The following is a 23,637-nucleotide window of genomic DNA, read 5'->3' on the forward strand; positions in this document are numbered from 1 at the left end:
GTTTCTGACAAATGAAATCCAGGTACTTTGTGAATGGCAAATCCTGGCAAAGGAAACTAGACCCCGGGGGCTGTTGACCACTCTGGATCTGGGCTCAAGATCCTCAGTTTTGCACATGGGGAATCTGAGGCCCAGGAGAGCGGAACAGGGGATTTACATAAGGGCATTGTCTGGATTCTCAGTCAAGGCTCCCTGGGGACTCTCTATGACTCCCTGGGCTATCTTGGCTACTGGGATTAGAATCACAACCACACTGGTGGGCACAGCACTTTACAGTTGGCATGCACTTTCCCTTAGGTAGGCAGTCATCTCCACAGCTCAGTGGGCTTTCACTGGGACTCAAGAGAGGCAGGTTGAATGTCAAAGGAGATGCGGGCCAAAGGCAGGATGTGCCCCTCTCTCTGGCAGCAGGGGAATCGGCCTCTGGTCACATGGAAGCCAGGGAAGGTGACGCAGGCCAGGCCCAGCTCACAGCCTGGAGAACAGGGCTTGCGGGCCCCTGCAGGATGGCCTGGGCCTTCTGACTGCCCGTTCCCCAGCCCCGACAGCCCCGACGGCCCCTCAGCCACGTCCTGCCCATCTGACATTCCTAGGCCTGGACTCAGGGCTGGAGCTTCACTTAACAATGACAGACACACATTGACAACGTACACACGTTTACACACTGAGCTCCCTCTCCAGGCCACAGTGTGGCCCACCCTCCAATGCCACAGTGAGCTCATCTGCAGGTGTTTATAACACACAGGATCCTACATTTCTCTAGTTCACATTCTATTTTAAACTGTCTAGATTGTGGGGGGTGGCATCCCACAGCGATCAAGAGCTTCTGCTCTTAAATCAACTATGGGTTCAAATCTAATCTGTGCTATTTAACAGTCATAGGTCCACCAAGTTATTTAACTGTTCTGAGCTTCAGTTTCTCATCAGTAAAATGGGAATCATAGCACAGTGAGGATTAAATGAGGAAATGCACAAAAAGCACTGACCCCAGGACCTTTGCATCTCATCTCCCGCTCTGCCCTGACAGGCAGCCCTGGCTAAAAGCTCCCCGCTTGGGTATCTGCATGCCCTTGCTCACCCTGCCCCGCTGCCTACAGCACCCTGCTCTCATCTCCACACACACACATCTGCCCCCTCTTCCAGGAAGCCTCAGGGTACCTACTGGGGTCATTGGTGCCATTATCATCAGGAGGTTAGAGGAGGAGGAGCCTTATATTGGTATCTCCGCCTGTGAGTTACTAGAGCCCAGGCTTTAAAGCTGACCACGTGAGATTGTAGGCGCTGTCAGTGGACCCAACACCCCCTTTCACAGATGGAAAAACCAAGGCCCCGTAACGAGAGGATGTGCCTGAGTGTTCATAGCAAGTTAGTGTAGCATTGGGACTGGAACCCAGGACTCCTGTCTGCAAATCTTGGGGTGGGGGTTGGGGGTCCTTCACAGCTGCCTCCTCCTGGGAGTGACCCCCTGCCAGGGGTCTGTTCATTGAGTGGGTGGTCTGCTTCTTTCAGCAAGTTTGAGGGACCGCGGTTTGGGGTGGAAATGAAAGGTGGAGGCTGGGGGTCCCCCAGATGAGCCTCTTCATCACGCGTGTGTGGGAAGAGGCTCAGAGAGGCTGAGACACAGCCATCATCCAGATGGGGGCTGAAGCAGGGACCACAGGCACCGTGGGGAGCCCCCGGGGAAGGCACAGCTGCACAGCATGCTGCTAAAGCAATCTCTGTTGTTCCTTCTTTCCAGCAGCCATTTATTTCTCTACCTCACCCTACTGGAAAAAGCTGAGAATGCCACCCCTCCTGGGGAATTCACTCCCACAGCCCTCAACCCTCCCCAGTTGGTGACATCAGCGCTCACCAGCTCGCAGACTGCTAATGACATCTGCGTTTTGCTGGCTGTTGAAATGTGGGCTGGGGTGTGGGGATCTCATGGGCAAGTAGGGCATTTGCAGCCCGCAGGGAGAGGCAGGTGTGCTGGGCTGGGGACCCATGCTGGTCCAGGAGAGGCAGAGAAGGGGGGAGCAAGGTAGGGGCAGAGGGAATGAATGACTGGAGGAATGGAGAGATTTTTGCCTAGAGACTTGCCAAGGACACAAAGCAACTCCCGGTCCAGTGCTCCACCTCCCCCTGCAGGCACTCACAGTATCCTCCTCTGCATCACATCTCTAACATTTATTAAGTGAAGGCTTTGCTATGGGCTTCACAGACTTATGAAAGTCATTTTAACTGCCTGCAGTCCTCGAAGAGAGATGCTATTGTTATCCCCGTTTTATAGACGAGGAGACTGATGCTCTGAGAGGACCCCTGACTTACCCAGGGTCCACTTCTGGAAAAAAAATGGCCCCAGCATGTGGCCATGATCTACCTGCCACTGCGGGCACTGTCTCTCGCACCTTGTCCGGGTTTGGATACAGCCAGGAAACAATTCTTGACTCTAATCCGTGACCAACATCCACCTGATGGCATGCAGCAGACCCCTGCCATGTGCCCAGGTTACTCCAGGGAGGCCCCTCTCTGGATGTCAGTTTCCTCACTGGTAAAATGAAGCCATTGGTCTGGCTGACTGGAGCATCCCAAGAATGCATTTTCACACAAGGAAGGCTCTTTCCTCCAATGCACTCAAACTCTCGTGGAGTTTCCACCCACTCACTCCAACATATACATTTATGTTTTACATCAGAGCAAACCGTGAAACATTTGTCGAGCTTCCCCGCTCTGCAAAGGGCACTGTGCTAGACACGGTGGGTGTGATGCTTATGTATTTTTATTCAGGGCGTACACACACAGGCATATGCTTATCTCTGTGTCTTAGACTTGTTTCCAGGCAAGTTCACCTGGGGCCTCTATCCTGATGCCTGACCTCAGCTTCCTGCCATCTTTGCCTCATAATGTGGCCCCCGTGGGGCCCAGAGAACATCTCAAACAGAAAGGAGCCCCCTGGGGCAGCATGAGCCGATGAGATCTGAGCCCAACCCAGCAGTTATGGCTGATCTGCTTGTCTGTGACAGGTGGGCATCTCCTGGACGGCCCGAGCTTGCAGCGGCCAGGACCTCTGACACCGTCATCAGAGCGACTTGAAACCTTTGACTTTGGCATCTAGAAACAGGCCCGATCCTTTTCCAGACCTCCCAACACCAGCCACCCAGGTAAGGGAGTTCAGGCTTGCTCAGCACGGGGTTCTGTGTCTGTTGTAACTGTTGCTAACAGAAACCATCAGCAGGGCACCCTGTCATCCGTTATCACATTGTCCTCTTTTATACCCGTCATTAGCAGAAGAGCAGAGGGGTTCAGGCTCTAGAGTCCAACAGACTTGGGTTCAAATTCTGGAACCAGCAATTACTAGCTCTGTGACTTTGGGGAGGTTCTTCAACCTTTCTGTGTCTCGGTTTCCTCGTCGGTCAAACAAGGATGCAACAGCACCCACCTTCTGGGTTTGAGGTGAAGATAAAAGAAGGTAATATACAAAAAGAGCTTAGAGCAGGACAGACACATAGTAAGCTCGGAATTCAAGAAATGTTAACTGTTACTAATAGTACTTTGTTCATTCTCCATTGACGGCCTGTCTCCTGCACTAGAAGGGGGAGTCCATGAGGGCAAGGGTTCATCTGCCTCGTTCTTAATTGAATCCCCAGATTCCAGCACAGTAAACTGGCTTTGATCTGTTGAGTGAATGAGAGTATGAAGATTTGCCTATTTTATACAGAACCTTCAGGACAGTCCTTGAAGGCCCTTGCATTAGTCCAGACATGGGTTGGGTTGTGTGGGACAAAAACTCCAAATAATAGTTCCTTCAACAAGAGAGAGGATGATTTTTCTCTAAGTAAGATTCTGAGCTAGGAGGATTTTTCCACGCAAAAACATTAGGGTCCCAACTTTCTCTATCTTGTGGCTTCACCGACGATGGTCTGCATGATCCACAATGGATCATGGCAGCCTCTCTGTTCTACTCAGTCAGAAAGAGGAAACCAGAAGAGGAAAGGGCGCCACTTTCCTTAAGAGGGTGCACACATCACTTGTATCCGCGTCCCATTGGCCAGTCATGTGGCACACTTAGCTGCAAGGGACACTGGGAATTATAGTCTTTATTCTGGGTGGCCGTCTGCCCAATTGCAACTCTATTTCAAAGGAAGAAGGGGAAAATAGATACTGGGGGAACCCTCCACCTTGCCAGAATATGTGACCCACCCCTTTATTCACCTTCCCTCCCTGCTTCATCCCTCTGGCAACCAGGGATCATTTCACTGCCCCCATACTTTTGCCTTTTCCAGAACGTCATATAACTGGAATCACATAGTAGGTAGTCTTTTCAGGCTGGCTTCTTTCACTTAGCAGTGTGCATTTAAATTTCCTCCATGTCTGGGGTGCCTGGGTGACTCAGTCGGTTAAGCATCTGCCTTCGGCTCAGGTCATGATCCCAGGGTCCTGGGATCGAGCCCCACATCGGGCTCCCTGCTCAGTGGGGAGTCTGCTTCTCCTTCTCCCTTGGCTCCTCCCCTCTGCTCCTGTTCTCTCTCTCTCTCTCTCTCAAATACATAAAATCTTTAATTAAAAAATATTTAAAAAATTAAAATTAAAAAAATAAATATCCTCCATGTCTTTTCATGGCTTGATGGCTCATTTCTTTTTATTGCTGGGTAACATTCCATTGGCTGTACCACTGCTTTGCTTATCCGTTCACTTGTTGAAGGATATCTTGGTTGCTTCCAATTTTAGGTGATTATGACTAAAGCTGCTCTTCATTCACAATGCAGGTTTTTGTGTGGACCGAAGTGTGAGCCAGTTAGGTCAGCACCTAGGAACTTGATTGCCGGATCATATGGTTAAGAATATATCTGGCTTTTTAAGAAACCGCCAAACTGCCTTCCAAAGTGGCTGTACCATTTTGCATTCCCACCAGCAATGAATGAGAGTTCCTGTTGCTCCACATTTCTCATCAGCAGTCGCTGCTGTCAGTTTTGAGCATTTTCAGTCCTTCCGTTAGGTGTGTAGTGGCATGATCCCCATTTTAGAGTTGGGGATTATAAAACTTGGAGGGGCAGCTTGCCCAAGGTGGTAAGGCAGGTAAGAGATTCCGGAACTTTCCCCAGCCTGTCTGACATGTGAACCCGATACTCTCCCGCCACCGCCCTGCAGCCTCTGCCCATGGCCGTCTCCTTGAGATTGTGGACCAAAGTCCTAGGGTAACTCTTCCTGCCCCAAGGTCAGGAGTGGCTGCTTTCCAGAGCTCTCTTTCATTGTTTAGTGTCTGTCTCCCCTACCCGAGCCCAAGGTCAATGAGGGAGAACAATGAGGGCTGGGAACAAAGTGAGTGGACCTAAGCCAAAGTTAGATCAGCCAAAACACAACCCTCGGCGGGTGCCAGACTGCCAGAAAGGCTGGGATGCAGGCGAGTCTGGCCAGGCTGCTGGCCTCTAGCCAGTCCTTGAGTCTGAGGGTCCCCAGGCTCAACTGGGGAAGGCTGGAGCTGTGGCCCAGCTCATCAAGAACCAGCAATGGGCCAGAAATGATGGCTGGCTGTAGGGGAGACCAGGGGCAAAGGCCGGACTGAGGTCAGATGCCATGTCAGTTGGGAACCAATCCTCATCTCCAGCCTGATTAAGCAAGACAAGCACTTTATTCACTTTTTAATGGTTTCCAATATATTGACCATTTGGGGACTGTTTATTGGTGTTCAAGGCAGAGCTGCATGCAAGGCTCAAATGGTGCCCATGTCTGTGTCCTCTGTTTCCCTCCTTGGGGTTTTCCATCCTGGGGACCACATACCCCATGGGGTGGTGGGGCAATGACCAACAGCTCCAGACCCACACCTTGCTCATTTCTAAGCCTGTGAAAGTAGAGCTTCTTTTTCCCAGCAGCTCCAACAGAAGTTCCAGAGTTGAAGCTTATTGGCTGGTCTTTGGTCACGTGACCATTTCTGACCAATTACTGAAACCAGGAAGAAAGAATGTGCTGATTGGCCAGACTCGGTCAGGATTGGGTGGTAAGGGGGGCAGTATGTGCCTTGGGTGGAGGGGAGAATTGGCCTGAGATTGGGAGAGGGCGGGGAACCCCAAAGTGAAAACCCGGGTGCTATTTTCTGATGGAGGAAGGAATGCTAGGCAGGGGAAACAGATGACCCTGTTGGTGCCATGGCAGGCGGTGGGGGACGTGGAGCAAACGGGAATGCCGATTTGTCCCAAATGGGTCCTTCCTATGGCTTACAGCACCAGGGTGGCCTTTCCCTGACAGGTGTACCCCGGGGTCTGTGGATCTGGTATCTGCAAGCCTGATTTATGCACACACACTCACACACTCACATGCACTCACACACTCACACGCACTCACACACACAATGTATCTGTAGGTGATGCTTCACTTTCCAAAAGGACTGTCCCCGTGGGGTGCCTGAGTGGCTCAGTCATTAAGGGTCTGCCTTCTGCCCAGGTCATGATCCCAGGGCCCTGGGATCCAGCCCCGCATCGGGCTCCCTGCTCCGGGGAAAGCCTGCTTCTCCCTCTCCCACTCCCCCTGCTTGTGTTCCTTCTCTCGCTGTGTCTCTCTCTGTCAAATAAATAAATAAAATCTTTAAAAATAAACAAACAAACAAAAGGGACTGTCCCTGAAAGTCCTTCCCACATGGAGTCCCTGTGCCCCCTAGCAACCCCCCCCATTTCAGCCACCCCACATTTGGCTGCCTTGGGTTCCCCTCCACTTGCTGGGAGGATCTTTTCCTTTCTCCCCCCACTTCCCCATGGCTGGGGAAAATTTCTTGACCGCTTTTAGGGGGTATTTGCCCGAAATGGGCTCCCAGAAGCCCCCGGCCTGTGAAGGCCTCCTTCCCAGAGGAGCATCCTCAGCCCTCCCCTCAGCCGCGGCCACTCCGAGGCGTCTCGGAGGGAGAGGCAGGGGGAGAAGGAGGCAGCCTCTGGCTGAGCAGGAACCCCATCTCTGGGGAGCCCAGGGGCCTCTGTGGGGTTCCAGGGCAGATGAGAGGAGGCCAGCCTCTCGGCAGTAGCTGATATCCACCGTGGCAGCTCTGTTATGCATTTAGGGTGCGGTGTATGATTTCATTTGAAAAAAGACTGTTCTGCAGGAAAAAAATAAAAAACCACAGCATATGATGCTGTATCCCAGGCAGCTGTGGCCAAGTGCTTTTTATGTTCTGTCCTTCGCTTGATTTCGGTCAACCACAACCCCCTTGCCCCAGTCTCTCTCTCTCTCTCTCTCTCTCTCTCTCTCTCTCTCTGTGTGTGTGTGTGTGTGTGTGTGTGTGTGTGTCTCGCCTGTGGATTCTGCAGCTCTGACTCACCACACAGACCGGCTCAGCGTTCAGCACCACCCTGCCTTATATGGTGTGCTCAGTGCTGCTGGGTCAATGAGTGTTCATTCATTTCTTCAGCCAGTGGCTAGCGCCTTCTTACCATGGGCCCCACGCTGTTTCAGGCTCCAGGGATCAAGAATGAGCAAAGGGGGAAGGTCCCTGCCCTCCCCTCTGGGAGATCCCCTGAGGGCAGGACCCTTCCTCTGGGTGTCTCGCCCTCGCCCCTTGTCCAGTGTCTCGTTCAGTGCTGAACCGCAGTTGAACTTGGTGAATGTCTGGGGTTGATTCTTCTCCACGTTGGTTTTCAATGCTCTCACTTAGGACTGATGCCTCAGAGATACTGGAATGGCTTGGTCCTCGCTCTCCAGGACTCAGAGCATAAGATGCAGCTTGTGATAGGTCCTGGAGAGGGAGGGGAGGCCACGGTTAGAGACCCAGTCTGGGAGTGCTTGTGAGTAAACGGAAAGAATTGGCCAGCCTTCACTCCCGCCATACCTCATTCATTCGAAACACCTCAGAGGTCAGCTTCTTAAGGGGCACCCGGCCTGTGCTAGGGAGACAGGCATGAAAGCAAATCCCTGACATACAAGGTAGAGAGTAAGAGGGTTTGGAGCAGAATTATAAAGGAAGGCTTGGGAGTTCCAGGGCCAGACCGAGAGGTCACCTCTGGGTGGTGATGGTGATGAGAAGTCAGGGAATGCTGTGCATTCCTGCTGGGCTTTGAAAACTGGGGTCAGATATGGGACTGGAAAAGATGTTGGGAAGGGCATCCCAGGAGGAAGAAACAGTGAGAGCAAAAGCCTGGAGGTGGGACCCTGGGGCTTGGGAGACTGTGCCAGGCAGGAAATGAGACGAGTGTAGACAGCTTCTTCCCTGCTGGCCTCCAGGCTTGGCTGCGCAGGCCTGTGGCCATCCTCAAGTCTGCCTTCAACCACAGCCTGGGTTTGGAGTCGAGTGGCTCTTCCATTTTCCTTCTGTTCCCTCACGCCTCAGGAAAGGGAGTTGTGGAGGGGCCCTTCAAAAGAGGGGTGCTGGACAGGGACTGAGAGGAATGAATCCCCCCATCTCTGAGGTTCTTTACAGAATGGAGAAAAGATGTTCACCTGCAGCTTCACAAGTCACGACAGAGCCGGGGCTGGAAGTCAGAAGACTTGGTCTCCTGTCCCAGCCCTGCTGCTGATGTCCTCAGCCTTCCTGTCCCGTACTTTGTCAGTTTTTAAAATAAGGGGGAGGCCCCTCCCAGCTTTAGGGTTTTCTTCCAAGTCAGACCTGGGTGCAGATCCTAGCTCTGCAGGTAGTATGGCCTTGATGCTCAGAGCCTCAATGTTCCCATCTATAAATTGGGGATACTGATGCTACACATCTCACAGGCCCACTGTGGAGATTTGATGAGATGACTAAGCGAGAGAAAGTGCCTATCCGCGTGCCTGCCAGAGGTCAGTACTTGGTGATAGCCTGCATGCTATTGGTGTTCTTATTATTTATATTTTCAGTTTTATGACTCTGGGGGAGGGGTCCTTAGTAGAGTCTCTGTTGCTAAGTCCACATCCTCCAAAATATGGTGATCGGGCCAAGTCACACCCCTCCCATCTCCAAGTGGAGGTAGAGCTGCCTTCCTCAAAATCACATTTATTTACTTGATCATCAAATATTAACTGAACACCTGCTGTGAGCCTGGGCCTCTGAGAGTTGAAGATCTGCACTTTGGGGCAGCCTCTGCCCTCCGGCTGGCCCCACCAACACCACTGGCCGCAGGACCTCATGCCAAGCACAAGCGTGCTCGGGTCTGCAGGCTGGAGCCCTGGGAGAAATCCCACCCCCATCTCCCAGGCTCCTGGAGCTTTTGTTACCCCTCCATTTCCATCTCGGGGCTAGGGCCTGGGTGAAATGCCAGAGAACCCACCACAGTTAAGCCAGCACCGCACCTGGGCCAGAGAGATGGTTCGGATTGCTAAGTGCTGCTTCAGCGTTCTGCAAACTAAGGACTTTGGAGAAGAAGAAGGGCTTGCTGCTGGGTTATGTTTCATTCACACCCCCATTAATGCCTGTTTGGATCCCGAATTGCAAGAGGTTTTGGAAATTTCCGGAGGACACGATGCCTGCAAATTGGAAGGCGCCAAGGGTCCTGATCTGCCCTGTGCTCACCTGGTCCTCTCCTGGTGGCTATGGGCCTCGCGCCCTCTCTGGCCGCAAGCATGCAGCACGGAGCCGGGCACGCAGGGCCTTCAGCCGGCAGCCAGTGAACAGATGGACAGATGGACAGATGACAGCGGACTCCCGGCAATACATGCTTGCCTAGTCTCGGTCCAAGTTTCCAAGGTGGTTGGAGACACCAGGCTCTGGCTTTGTTTGCCTGTGACAATCTGATTTGGGCTCCTGGGCAACATCATGGTTTTCAAGTCGTGGAGCGGACTCAGAACAAATGGTTTGTGAGCTTGTCAGTTTCTTAGCCGTGGTTGCAGGAGGCGGCGGGGGACACGGCCCTGATCTAAGGTGGGAGCTCGCCTGCCCCAGACGCAGCAGAGTTCAGAGCCCAGCTCCAAGGCTGGGTGACCTTGGGCATGGTACTTAGTCTCTCTCAAATTCTGTTTTCTCATCTGGAAAATGATAGCACTAATAGCATCCAACACAGAGGGCCGTGATGAGCTTAGATTAAATAATGGGTGTAAAAACACAGAGCAGAGCTCTGGGCATGTGGTGAATGCGCCAGAAGGATGATGATGGTGTATTTGATGACCCCTTCTGCTATTTGTTGCCTAAACTTCTCTCTTCCAAACAGATTTTTGTAGACTGCCTTGCATTGTTAAGACAAAAATTCTTTTTAAAAGTTATTGTTATGGAAGTAATACACGGTCCTTAAAAATTCAAATGATCCAAAAGGGTTTAAATTAAAAAGCAAATCCCAAATCCCCGCCCTCCCCCCCCCCCCCCGACACACACACCAGCCAGCTTCTTCCCTTTCCTAGCAACATTCTCTTTGAATGTACAGCTTCCAAGTCTGGAAATTGCCTCCCCTTTTTTCTCCCCAAGTGCAGGGGACAGGTGTGCAGTCAGGTGGGGATGGTGGCCTGGTGGCTCTTGTGTTGAATTTCCATCCAGGCCAGAAGTCCAGGCCTCAGTGGTCCCATTGGAGCGGCGGGGGGGGGGGGGGGGGGGAGGGGGGCCCGGCCTGTGTCTTTGGGGCAGCCTGGCCTCCCTGCTGCAGTTTGCTCTGAGTCTTGAGGCTCTCAAGTGTTCTGTGTCCTAGAGTCCTGGCAGGGGTCCTGGGGCATGCCACATTCAAGCCAAGCTTGGAGGGACAGATTCGCAGATACCGTGTCCGGCCGCGTGCCCGGGGTTCCTCTTCTGTCGGGGAGTCCCAGGCTCAGTCGGGCCTGGGCTTCCATGTTCCCGGCAGGACATCTGCTCATTCCTGTCCACCTGCCGAGAGTCTGCACTTCCACGTCTGTACCCTCTGGTGCCCCACTGCTTCCCTCGTCAGGCAGAGCCCGGGGCCTCGCCCCGGCCGGCGTTATCATTGGGGCTAAGTGGACTTGCAGCAGGTTTGAATTTTACCAACACTGGGGTGCGAGGTATGCCTCCTGCCTTTGCTTCCTCAGATCTGACCATCTGCCACGGAGCCCCCTCTGCCCATTTGAAGGGCATTCCCTCCTAGGCATGTTGGGGAGGGAGGATTCTTGCCCTCTACAATCCTGTAGGAGTCTCAGTGGCCTCTGTGTGGCCCAGAACATTAATGGGAGGCTCCTTTGCCAAGCCTTGGGGCCCAGTGAGGGCGAGTGGGCAGTGGCCATTTCCATGCCACGCTGGGCCCAGGGTGGTGTTCGGTTGAAGCTCTCAGCCATGAGTTTGGATGCATAGACTCCCAGCCTCTCCCAGGCATTTCAGGGTGGCCCCATGGAAGTCCCGTCACCTCTTGGGAAGGCTGTTCCAGGATCAAGGCACTTGAAACTGTAGCTCTTGGATCCCCCCAAATCTACTTCTTGCTGATCTCCAGAGATGCCCAACAACTCTCTCCCTGGGCCTGCTGCCTTTGCCTGCCCCCCCGCCTCCCCCCCCTGCCCCGGCTTATACCCCTCCACCTCTGTGGACTCCAGCCCATGCCCTCCAAGAAGTTTCCAGGGCCTGGAAATGGCCTGTCTTCCTAGGTGCAGCAACCTCTGTGCCTAGCCTTGGAAGCCAGCAGCCCCCAAGACATGGGAGCCAAAGACTTGGCCACCATCTTGGGAAAAGGGAGAGAGAGCTCCCGCAGCAGAGCGAACAAATCAGGAAAACTTGTCTCAGTAAATTCTCCTGCCACCCACACTGGCTATAACAGATAAATAGTCCCTCTCATTCGTTTGTTCACTGAGCACCCACTATAAACCAGAATCATTCCAAGACTGGGGGTGAAAGAAAAATCAGACAAGATCAATCTCAAAGACTCGGGATTTAAATAGCAGTTCTCAAAGGTGGTCCCCAGACCAGCAGCATCTGCATTGCCTGGGAAATTGTTGGAAAAGCACGTCTGCAGGGTCCCACCCCAGACCTAATGAATCAGAGATTTGGGGGTGAGATCCAGCAATCTGGACTTTGACAAGTTTCCCAAGGGGATGCTCATGCAAACTCAAGTTTGAGACTCACTGACTGCAACAGGCAGGTAGCAGGCGGTCTAACGCATTGATGCAGCGGTGCATGGAAGGCGTGACGGGGCTCATGCTGGGGAAGGGGAGGTGCTGGGGAAGGCTTGGATTATGAATGACTTACTTAGAGGTAGACAAAGAAATCTGTGTGTGACTTGGTGGAGGGGAGTGGATTCCTGGCAGAGGGATCCACACATGCAAAGTCCCTGGGGCATGCTAGAGCAGAAGCGTTCAGGACCTACAAGTGATTGTGCTGGGCTAGAGCGGAGGAGGGTGTGGGGGAAGGGAGGGCTAGTCAATGGGCTTCTTGTGCTCTGAGCTAGGTTTCCCTAGCAGTGCTGCCGAGCCAGGAAAGGGTTTATGCGGTGGGGGTGGGGGGTGGGGGGGTGGAGATATGCACCTTGGGAAGATGGGTGGTTGAGATAAATTGTCTCTCTGGACCCCAACAGGTGTTGGGCTGTCTTCTGGAGGGCAGGGCGGAGCCTGTGGTGGCTGGGGAGCCAGAGGCAGGGTGGGGCTGGGATACCCTGGGTCTTGGAGGAGCCCTGCCCTGTTGCCAGAACATTCCCACCAGGGAGCCACGCCTACTGAGTGCTGAAGCCCAGGTGGTGTTCTTCTGTCCAGCTCTGAGTACCTCCAGAACACTCTGTAACTGTCTTGCACTGTAATTAGTCTGGGCGTTCATGCCTTCTACCCCCAGCGTCTCCATTTACCATCTCTGAGGGAGAGGAGACTACAACACGGTCTGCACATCTAGGTTCCAGACCTGGAGGGGTGGCACCAAGAAATGGAAAAGTGAGCCCAGACCCCTCTGAGAGTGGAACTGGGTGGAGGCTGGGAGCCGCTGAGAGGGGTCCAGGTGGATGGTGGGTTGGGTCGGGAGGTCCCTGGCCTCCGCCCGTCAGTGCTGGCCTGCCAGCCCCATGGAGAGAAGGTGGCAGGGGAAGCCCCCAGCCCCACCTCCTCCTCCTGGGAGGCCTGGCCTCCTTCAGAGGCCCGAGCCTCCCTCGCTACCTTCTTAGGGGCGCATGAAAGGGAACTAGGACCTCTCCCAGGCCTGGGGCTCTTGTTTGGGAAGGGGCCTCTGATGAGCTCATCCTGTGGTGAGTCCAGGGCTGAGAGGAGGGAGCTTGCAAAAGGCAGCCCGGATCCTGAGTCCTTGGGGAGGCCAGAGCTAGGGAGAGAGCAGGCCCCGGTGCCCGGAGGCGGGGGGGGGGGGGGGGGGGGGGGGGCGGGCAGGTATGCAACAGGCCTCTGGCTGGAGGGCCAGACAGGGCCCGTGTGCCTGACTCGGCAGCTGCTTTGGGCTGGCAGCCCCTGCTTCCCAGGCACCCAATTCTGGGGTAGTTCAGGTTCAAGTGCATTCGCTTGGAGGCCTGCAATGCCTGCCCCGGCCTGGCCTGTGTGTATTCAAGTATCACATTAGCCCAAACCAACAATCAGTGCGGATTTGTGGTGAGCGCTCAGAGGAGTTGCGGTTCTAGTGGAGGAGGTGCCAGCCAGACCCCGTCCTTCAGGATGGCTCTAGGCCTTTCTGCTCCTTTCTGAGTGTAGATTTAACCCTCAAGGGAAAGGAACAGCAAGGCTTTGTGGCCTCACCGACTAACTGGATAAGGAAGGGTTTTGAGGTCATCTGTTTTGACTCCTTGAGAGCTGCGTTCATTGATCTGCTTGCATACCACCAGCAATGGAGAGCTCACTGTCAGTCAAGACAACAGTGTTCAGATTGCGTGTAAAGTTATTTTCCTGCTTTGCACAGGAGCAACCACGAGCAAGTCAGCTCTCTCCTCAGTGTGTGGACTCTGAGCACAGGTCTTCTGTGCTCGTCTGCAGACATGCGCAGGATAGATGTCAGGCCTTCCCTGGCCGGGAGCGGTGCTCAGCACATGACTGGTGCTATCCTCACCTCTCTCAGGTGGACCCACGAGTGCCTTAGAGACAACCCAGGCTGAGCCTTGGGCTTTCATCCTAACTCAGAGACCCCAAACTATAAAATGCCCTGAGCCATCCTCCAGCACTGACCTCCAAGAGGCTCCTGGGAGGCCTGTCTCCGGTAGGCCTCCTTCCTCAGGCTACCCCCTTCCTGGGCTCCCCATCCTTCTCCAGAACTTGCCTGCTCACATCCCTGGGGCTTTACTTCAGGGTGTTCATGAGATCAGCTGGTGGGTCTGTTATAATTTCTCTTACTGGGTGAGAAATAACAAGAAAGTGCCGATGTGAACCCACAGGTGGAGAAGGAGTCTCGAAACTGGCCGTGACCTCCAGCCTCCGGCCTCAGTCTGCCACCGCCACGTTTCCCCTGGGGTGTGGGCATCACCCCCAACCATGCATCAGCCCCTCTCGACTTTGTTGTTGGCCTTGCTATTTGGAGTTTTTTTTTAATAGCTTTACAGACGTATAATTTACATACTATGAAATTTGCTCATTTTCAAGGTATGATCCAATGGTTTGTCGTAAATTTGAGAAGTTGTGTAACCATCACAATGTAATTTTGAAATATTTTCATCACCCCTGAGAGAAACCTGGTACCCACTTGCCATCGGTTCCTGTTCCTGCCCCCAGCCCCAGGCAATCACCAGTCTCCTCTCTGCCTCTGTAGATTTTGCCTTTTCTGGACATTTCATGTTAACGGAAGCATATACCACGTGTGGACGCCTGTTTTTTACATCCTGGTAGAGGTGCGAGAAGATGGTGCCCACTCACTGATACGCCCACCTTCCCTCGGCCAGCCAAGGCCATGTCCTGAGTGTGTCTTCTTCGAGTTGGGAGATCTCATAGAGACACTGAATGCAACCTTTATTTTAGTGCAAGAAGGAAATCCTCTGTACCCAACCCTACGCTAAGACCGTCTGACATCTGCTTGAATACCCCCAGTGTCAGCCAGCTCACTACCCCCAGGACTGAAGGAAACTTGGGCATCCTGATCACATGGTAAGCACCAGGCTTCCTGACGTCATTTGAGCTTTGGTTCTGTCCTCTGAGATGGAATCATTTTACAGCTGACAAAAATTGTAGTTCAGAGAGGTTGAGGCACTTACCCAAAGTCACACAGGTAGGAAGTGGGGGAAGCCAGGATTTAAACCCCAGGTCTCTCTGATTTCAAATCTATCTTTTAACAGCTATACGACATTTCCAATCCTCCCAGGAGATGGGGGCTACTCCCATCTCCTGTATCAGGGCAAACTCTCTCTTCCTGTAACTTGTACCCATTGTTTCTAGTTTTGCCATCAAGACCCACACAGACCCCCAACCTGGACGTTGGTCCTTTGGGTCTATGTCTGGCCCTGCCAGCACTTTTCAGGGGACAGGCGGGTGGGGAGCATGAGAGAGAGAGGTTGGGCAGGAGCTGGGCTGCCCCAGGCTGGCTCCTGGGACCCTTTGAGGATCCCCAGCCCTCAACAGCATAGAGTCTTCTGGGACTGCTCCCCATCTAGTGACCCTCTGAGAAACTGGGGGCCCCGGGAGGGTCAGGGCCTCTGGTCTAAACAAGTTCTGCCCACACTTCAAAGGAAAAGGCAGGAGGGAAACAGACGTGGCATAAACAGACTTGGCATGAAACAGGAGGAGGCCAGGCTTCATGTTCCTGACCCCCACTGTAGCTAGATCTGCCCTGGGGCTGGGATAGCAGGCCCATGCAGAGGGGAATGTGCCCCGGCCTGCCTTTTCCCCCACAGGTGCCCCCCAACCCAGCGTGGGCTTGGAGAGCTGGACAGCCCAGCCCAGAGCCAGTGTCTCTGATGCCACTGCCACATACCAGACTACTTCTCGGGCTTTCCCAGAGGTCTGGTGTCCCCCAGCAGAGCTGCAAGCCAGCAAAGGGCTTAACTTTCTCTGGGCTGCGGGCTCTTTGGTGGGAAAGATAAGCTTGGTCTGGATTAGGCTGGAGGGTAAGATAATATTTACTCTCAAATAATACTCTCTGGCTAGGAGCAGTTCAGGCCCCGGGGTTTCCACGGGTAGGAACTGCCAGGGGCTCTGCCACTCCTTACGGGGTCCCCAGGAAGCCTTGTCTGCCCGTCGATGCTCTCAGCCCAGCTGGTTCACCTCAGTGCTTGCTCTCATCAGGAATGAAAATGAGAAAAGCTATAATGGTCGACACGTTATTATCAGTGGAGTGCTTAGCCTGTGCGATTATCTTATCCAATCCATATAACTTCCTGGGGAGTCGAGCTTGTAACCCCCACAGAGGTCCAGGCTTAAGTCCCAGCTCTGTCACTTCAAGCTCTTGACCTTGGGGAATTGGCGACATTTTACCTGCAAAACGGGAGCCCTAACGAGTGCCTGAAAGTGGAGTCATGAAGATGAGCCATGGCGTATATAAATCACCTACCCAGTGCCCCGGCACCTAGTAGTGCTTGATCCAGGGTAGGCTGTCGTATGAACTATTAGTATTGCCGGGAACAAGGCCCAGGTCTGTGGAACCACAGCTATTCAGGGGCAAAGTGAAATTCAGACCCAGGGCCCCGGGGCTGGGTAAGCCAGGCCTCCGACAGACCAGCCAGGGAGGGGCCGGGGCGGGAGCCGGGTGGGCAGGGAGGCCGGGCCTGGACTTTGCAGGGGTGGCAGACACAGCCTTGAGCTCCAGAGAGGGAGGAAGGGCCCCAAGTGCTTCCTGTCCCCACTCCCCTTTGTGGAACAACAACCAGGCCATTCTGTGTTCTTTATCCTGTGCCTCACTGATTTGTGCCCCTGGAGGCAGAGAGAAGAGCCCCCTTGGCTCATTCCTGAGGAGAACAAAGCTGGAGGTCAAGGCTGTCCCCGATGGGGCAGGCACTGGCTCCAGGGAAGGAAGGGGGTGTTGAGAATCAAGGGGGGATATTGCTACCCGCGCCCCCCCAACCCCTGGATGCTGTAAACAAAAGCCCTTCTGGATTCTAGAGTAGCCTTCACCACCCATGACCTAGCTGTGAGGACTGGCGAGGCCCCTGCCCCTCTCTGGGCCTCGTTTTCTCATCTCCAAAGTGCGGAACTAAACAGAAGGAAACACTGCCTCGGCTGGAGAAATCCGGGAGGGCTTCACGGCTGAGGAGATGTCAAGCTGGGCATTGCGGGGCGAGAAGAAGTTCTTTAGGCGGACAACAGGAGAAAGGTGAGAGACCTGGAGAGAGACCCGGCAGCTTCAGAGTGGGGGGTTTGACTGGCCCGTTCACAGTGATTTCTGAATGAATAATCATGAATCATACATGTTCCTTATGAGAAAAAAAAAAAAAAATAGAAGTCACCTGAGTATCAAGAATGAGAGAAAGGTCACCAAAAGTCAGTTAGTATTTGATACCATTTCAGCCCTTTTTAATACGATTAAGACCGTAGGCTTTCAGCTCCCTCCTGGATGGAGAATCTCAGGTTCTGGGCAGACCGGAAAGAACAAAGAGCTGTCTTCTGGAAGCAGAGCCAGGCCCGGAGCACTGGGCAGACGGGCCCCGCTTCCTGGGGGTGGGGGCTGGAAGAGCAGGCCAGCGGGGGGCAGAGGGGCGGGTGGGCCGACCCCGGGGACAGCGGGACAGCCGGCGCCGGCTTCCCCACAGGTCCTGACAGGGCCCGCAGCGGGACCCCGGGGGGAGGGGGGGCGAGGGGGAGGGTCTCTGTGTGCATGAATGAGGCCTTGTGGGCAGGGCCCCTGCCCCGCCGCTTCTGGGAAGGCCCCGCGCCTGTCAGCTGGCAGAAGTGGCCATGCCACCGCCAGGCAACGGAGGGGTCCAGGTAATGGCTTAACTGTGGTTTCCTAAGATGTCTGGCTGCAGGGCGCAGCAGGCTGCGGAGGGGGCCTGATGACTCTGTGACATCACGGCTGCCATCTTGCCAACTCTTTGGCGCCGCCATTAAAATATGGTTCGTCTTCATGGACAGGGGCTGAGAGGGCAGGAGGCCGGGAGGGGTGGCCTGGGCATGGAGGGGTCTGTCTGCTTCTCGACTTCCAGGCCCAAAGCCCAACGCGGGGTCTCTTCCTGAGATAACGTCCTTGTCCTTCTTGAGCTCCTGCCCCAATTCCCCCAGCGCCCCCCCCACACCAGTGAGTTTCCCCAGGAGGACGCCCCCGCCTCTGTTAGACTGCCTCCTGGGCAGTCTGGACATCAGGGACCCCCTGGGGGTGTCCCAGTGCCTTGTGGGCGTGTGGTGGGGGGTGTCGCCTGCACCATCATCACCTTGGCTGTGGAAACAGGACGGGGGTGTTCCATTTCCTTCACGGTCCCTGTGAAGTCTGTTAACAGTAATTACGAAGTTATGGGGAATTCCCAGGCCTCCTAATTAGTGTTAATAGGGGCTGGGTGAGCTGTTCATGGGAAAATAGATGTCTTTGTTTGCGTTCTCAAAATTAGACCACTGTGTTCTGCCTGTAGGTGTGTTATAGCTGTGTTATCTTCTGTCCCCGCTCCTCACGGCCCTAGAGCCCTGCACACAGTTGCGCACACCCGCCGGCCGTCATATTCACTGTGTGCACACATGCACACACACACACACACACACACACTCGTACACGTGCATATACACATAGAAACACGCGTGCGTGCACGGCAGCATGACCGACTTCAGGTCTTTGGCTGCTGGATTAAGACATCATTTTGCAAGGCAAGCACCAAAAACCAAACAGACGCCCAGCCCTCCCTGGCGATACCACGAGAGGCTCCCTTCCCCCACGCCGCACCCCGACCCCAGAGACCCCGGTGCGCCAGCCTCCCCAAATTAGACTATGTTAACAAACCATTACGTGTTCCAATTAGCGTGGCGAGTGAACCTGGCTGGCTGAGCAGGGTAATAACACTCTCCTCTTCCCGCTAACAGGCTGAGGCACATTTCCCCAGGAGGAAAGAGCCGAGCCGGGCTCCCCTCTGTCTCTGTTGGAATAATGAGATCCAGCCTCCCGACCCAGGCCGGCGGAAGGCTCCCTGCCATCTGGGTCTGTGGCCACCCTGGAGGAGGCTTCCTTTGGACCAAGCAGGAGGAAGGGAATGAATGAGGGAACGAAGCTATAGCATTATTGTGTGGTATGGGCACAGGTAGAGCCTGTGCTAGGATCTTCTACCCGGGATAATGCTTTCTCAGTTGAGTTGTGGGTACCCACAAGGCCTGGGGCACTCTTCCCCGAGCCAGGAGGTACCCAGACTCTCAGGATTAGCCCTGTATGACCTAATAGAACATCCGCACTCCTCGAATATTTGGAAAACAATACCTTATTTTCTATATTAAAACAACTGTGGATATATTTTGAAATGAAATGCCATACATATGTGATATGATATATGATATATCTATAAATCATGAATCTGTGAGGTAAACAAGAGATTTGCAGGCAATTTTGCTCTCTCACTTTCTTCTCTGGGCTGGGTCCCCAGATTTCTAGGTATGTGGAGGTAACGAGATTTCTTCTGTAGCCGCTGCAAGAACTGGGGAGTAAGAGTTTGTAAGGTTCTAAGCCATAGCGTAATGCTGTGTGACGTTGGCCAAGCCCCTACACCCTCCTGATTCTCTTATCTCTGAATGGCACCACGGCAATGGTAATAACACGTCCCCAAGGCCAGGATCACAGTATGCAATCTGGGCAGTTGCAGAGCCGGGTGGGTTAGGGGGTCCTACACTGAGAAAGGCCCCACACTTGGTTTAATGCTCTTCTTATTGCCTCTTGAACTTCTTAGCTTTGGAATAAGAGATTCCTCATTTTTACTGGGTCCCACAAATTATAGCTGGTCCTGCACCTTTTGATGGATTTTTAGCAAGGGTTAGATCAGAAATTTGTGAAAGAGGCCCACACAGAGATTCATTCCTTCCTCCCTTCCTTCATTCCTGCCTTCCCCAAACATCCACTGAGCACTCACACTGTGGCAGGCCCTGTACCGGATGCTGGGATTCAGCAATGAACCAGGCAGACAGAGTCACTGCCCTCCTGCGTTCAAAGGAAGGGGAAAGAAGATAAATAACAGGAACAACAAAAGGACAGACAGTGACTAGGGAGAGAGACTATTTTAGGCTGGTGGGGAGAGGGGGTGGGGATGGTCAGGAACGGTCTCCCTGAAGAATTTGACCAGAGACCTGAGTGAAGCGAGGGATTATGACATGTGGAATAGCTGAGGGAAAGAGCGTCCCGGGCAGAAGAACCAGCAGGTGCAAAGCCCCTGAGGTAGGAATGTGCTTGCCCTGTGGAAGAGACAAGTATGGCTGTCGTGGGGTGAGGGAGAAGGAGGGTGGTTGGAGATGAGCCCAGTGATGGGGGCCGGGGGCTTATAAACTGTTGTGAGGATTGTTGACGGGAGTAAGTAGATGACAAGGGGGTAGAGGATTCCTTAAGCCAGAGCTCTTGACCCTGGGTCAAGGGACGAGGGGTAGCCTCAGGGCCAGGTCTCTGCTGTTGGTGAGGGATGGCTCCTCTCTTAGCTCTCTGCCTCCTCTGACTGACAGGAACCCTGATGGCCTCCTGCTCCATCCTGGCCCCGTCAGCCAAGCCTCGCCCAAGGGGAGAAGCTGGGAAGGAGAGGGGGCAGTAGAGGGAGAAGCTGCCTACATTTCTGGAGCCCCCACATCGCTGGCCCATCATGCAATCCTGGGCCTGCCACTGCCGGGGAAGGCCAGTCCCCTCTGGGCGCAGCCGGGCAGCTGAGCGTCCCTGCTGAGGTTGCACCAAGGATCCCTAAATCTGTATTGCAGAGAGAACCCTGACCTTAAAATGGGGTGAGTTCATTGAAAAGTAGCAGAGAGAGGCCTGGCTTTCCAGTTCACATATCCAAGGTATCCATACCTCAGAAGGTTGTCGAAGGCTTCACTGAGGTGCGTGTGAAGATACGTGGAGCCCAGCCGTGGGAGGGGACCCTCCCTGGGGGGCCCCTGCCGCATGCCGGGCCTGCTCCTGAGTATTACCCCGACTGGGGTGAGGCCCTACCTGCCCCCGGGGGCACACAGCGAGGAGGTGGCTTATTCCCATCCGTCACCCCTCATCCCTCGGGTAATGGGATCCAGGTTCTCTTTGGGGTTTATCTCTTACTGGAGCATCTGCCTTAGAAAGCCCGATATGATGCCTCTACGGGAGACCCGTTTCCCACAGACTCTCTTCTCCAACATCTGCTATTCACAATTACACCAAGGAAGGAGCATCCAGTGGGTAACGGCCTCAAGCACAGCTCAGAATCCTCTTCCCGACGCTCGGGATAGCTACAGTGTAGTCCTGCTGCTTGGGTCCTCCTGGACGTGACCTAGCTCTGCACGTGTGCTCAGGGCCCGGTGGCTCTGAAGTCACCTTAGAGGGGCACAGACAGGAAGTGACTTGCTCAAGGTCACATGGAGCCTAGGACAGCCTCCTTGAAAAGCCTGCTCTGCATGTTCCCCCCACCCCCCGCCCCATCCCCATGTGGTCCCCTGCCCCGTGAACAGGGACTGCTGAGGCTTCCTTTCTTAATTACTGGGCTGCCATGGGGAAATGAAACACCTGCCAGGTTCTTCCTTTTCCCAGCAAGGAGGCGCCCCAGGACCCCCTCCTCCCAGCAGGGCCCCAGCGGACCTGAGGTTGCCTTGGGCAAGCCAGCTTTGTAGAAGGGCTCACACATGCAGAGCCTCTAAATTAACTGTGGCCGCCGCCTGCAGGGGGTTGGGGGGGTCACAGTTCCAGGGCAGCGTTAGGGGATTTATGTCCGGGCCCCCAGCGAGGTGTGCTTTTGGAGATGTGTTGCGGCTGACGTAAGCAGGTAGCCTTCCACCTCCCCAGAGTGTGTGTGTGTGTGGGGGGGGGTGCGTGTGCACACGTGCGATCACTTTTAGACAGGGGACAGAGAGCAGACAGAGGCAGAGACAAGACTCTAAGATGGAGAGGCAGAGGGTGGCCGTAAAGTCGGAACCGGCACCCAGATCGCTGGACCAAGGACACACCTTTTATCCTTACCTCCTCAGAAATTGCAAAAAAGGCAATTCGCCTTTGATCTGAGCCCGGCCTGAAGCCCCTTCCCAGGACCCTTGCCCCTGCCGTGCAGAGGACACATGGGTGGCTGGCACACCCACTGTGTGTGCTCCGCAGGGTAGCCCCAGTGTGCACAGAGCGCGTGGGGCCTTCACCGCCACGCCCATGCACCTTGCGACCCAGTGGCCGTAAGGGGTGAGACCCCCTCTCCTCTGCCCCTCGCGTGCTTGTTTCAGCGAGCCTTCCTAAACCCTGACCGCTTTATTCTGCCGGCCTTTGTGAGCTCTGAGGCTGCAGACTGGGCTGTGTTTACACGTTTAAATGATGGGGTCTGCTCGTCACATGTTCGGACCACCATTTCCATTCCTAAAAGGACAATACCTGAATCCTTTCCAGCCGGAAATGGAGCCCAGGACCCCTAGATGTGTGCTTAGCATTGGCCCTGGGAGCCATGAACCTGGCTGGGGGCCCAGGCTGGCCGGGCAAAAGGTGTGGCTTCCAGAGCAATGATAGTTCGGCTCCAACTTCTCAAGAGCTTTCTCATGTCTCAGGCAGAGTGGTCTCATCGGCGGTCGCATGACCATGAGACTACATGGTCCACAGAGGCTCAGAGAAGGTAAAGCCGCACGCTAGTGAGCAGGAGAGATGAGTCCCCCCTGTCACTCTGATGCCTCTGGCCACTCCCCAGGCTGCCTCCCCAGGGCAGCCCACGGAGGACAAGTAACTTGCTCGAGAGTATGCTGTTGGCTGGTGGCAAAGCAAAGCCTAGATCCTGAGCCCCCCATTTTCCCCTCTTTTCTAGTGGGTTTCCTAATTCTGGAGAACTAGGTTTGCCCCACCAGCTCTGAGACGTCTTAGACACCCTCTGATCCCACATGCTGGAACTACCTGCCTGGGTTCTAATGCCAGCCTAAGAGCTGTGCAACTCTGGCCAAGTTACTCCACTTCTCTGTGCCTCAGGTTCCCCATCTGTAAAATGGGCATAATAACTGTGCCCACTTCATAGACTGTTGTAAAAATTACATGAGTTAATCATACGAAGTGTTTAGACCTATGCTTGGCACATAGTAAGCGCTCTGTGAATCCTAACTCATCATTGCCATCATCAATGCCTTCCTCCCTTCCCTGGGGAAGCAGAGGCCATGACTGGCTCAGAGTTGGCCACACCGTCCACCAGCCTCTCTGCCCCTTCTCACTGCTGTTGGGCCTTACCAGCAGAGGGAGGAGGCCTTCCCAGGCACAAGAGGCTAATCAAAAGGCTCATCCTTGGCCCATAATAGGCTCTGCCTGGGTCATCTGCCATTCGTTAGAACCACGGAAGACCTGCGGCAGGCAGGCCCACCAGGGCTGGCCGGACATGGTGTCTCCATGTGCCAGACTCAGCAGTAGCAGGGCCAAGGTCAAGGGCTCAGCCTTCCTGGCCCTCTGGCAGCCCTGGTACAGGGGAGCCCCCGCTCCAAAGAGCGCTTGACAAAGGATGCATTCCAGGATTCAGACAGGGCAGAAGGGCCAGGCCCTGGCATCAGAGGGTAACCAGCTCCAACTTCTCCAGCCCCTTCTGAGGGAAAGCTCCCCCCAGGGCTGTTCAGACCCTGGCATGCCCCCCTTACCAGCTGCCAGGGGCACAGCCAGAGCCCTGCCTGCTGTGGTTAACTTAGCCTCCCAGCCAGGGTTTGCTGATTGCTAAGGGCACTGCCCCCCACCCACACGGGCCCCCTTAGACCCTCCCCATAAGCTGGGGAGGTGCTTCCATCTTTATCCTTGTGTGCACAGTGAAGCCGCTGAGGCTCAGGGAGGTGTTGGGAATTGGCAGAAGCTGCACAGCCTGGACACAGGGCTGAAATCCA

At 54.4% G+C, this 23,637-nt stretch overlaps 1 protein-coding gene across 7 annotated transcripts in view; it reads left to right on the plus strand.

Moving 5' to 3' along the window:
* TSPAN18 (tetraspanin 18) overlaps positions 1 to 23,637 on the plus strand; it is a 180,862-nt gene that overhangs the window by 120,221 nt on the left and 37,004 nt on the right. For 2 of the 7 annotated variants that reach the window (XM_027579604.2, XM_027579606.2), the window contains one exon: positions 3,003 to 3,140. The exons of 4 other annotated variants lie outside the window; for them this stretch is intronic. The gene's annotated coding sequence lies outside the window, so the exon portion shown is untranslated. Of the gene's footprint in view, positions 1 to 3,002; positions 3,141 to 19,993; positions 20,027 to 23,637 lie in introns of those variants that run through there. One more of the 7 variants, XM_027579608.2, reaches the window with a different exon arrangement.

This window comes from Zalophus californianus, chromosome 11 (genome assembly GCF_009762305.2).
Source record: "Zalophus californianus isolate mZalCal1 chromosome 11, mZalCal1.pri.v2, whole genome shotgun sequence".
Lineage (NCBI taxonomy): Eukaryota > Metazoa > Chordata > Mammalia > Carnivora > Otariidae > Zalophus > Zalophus californianus.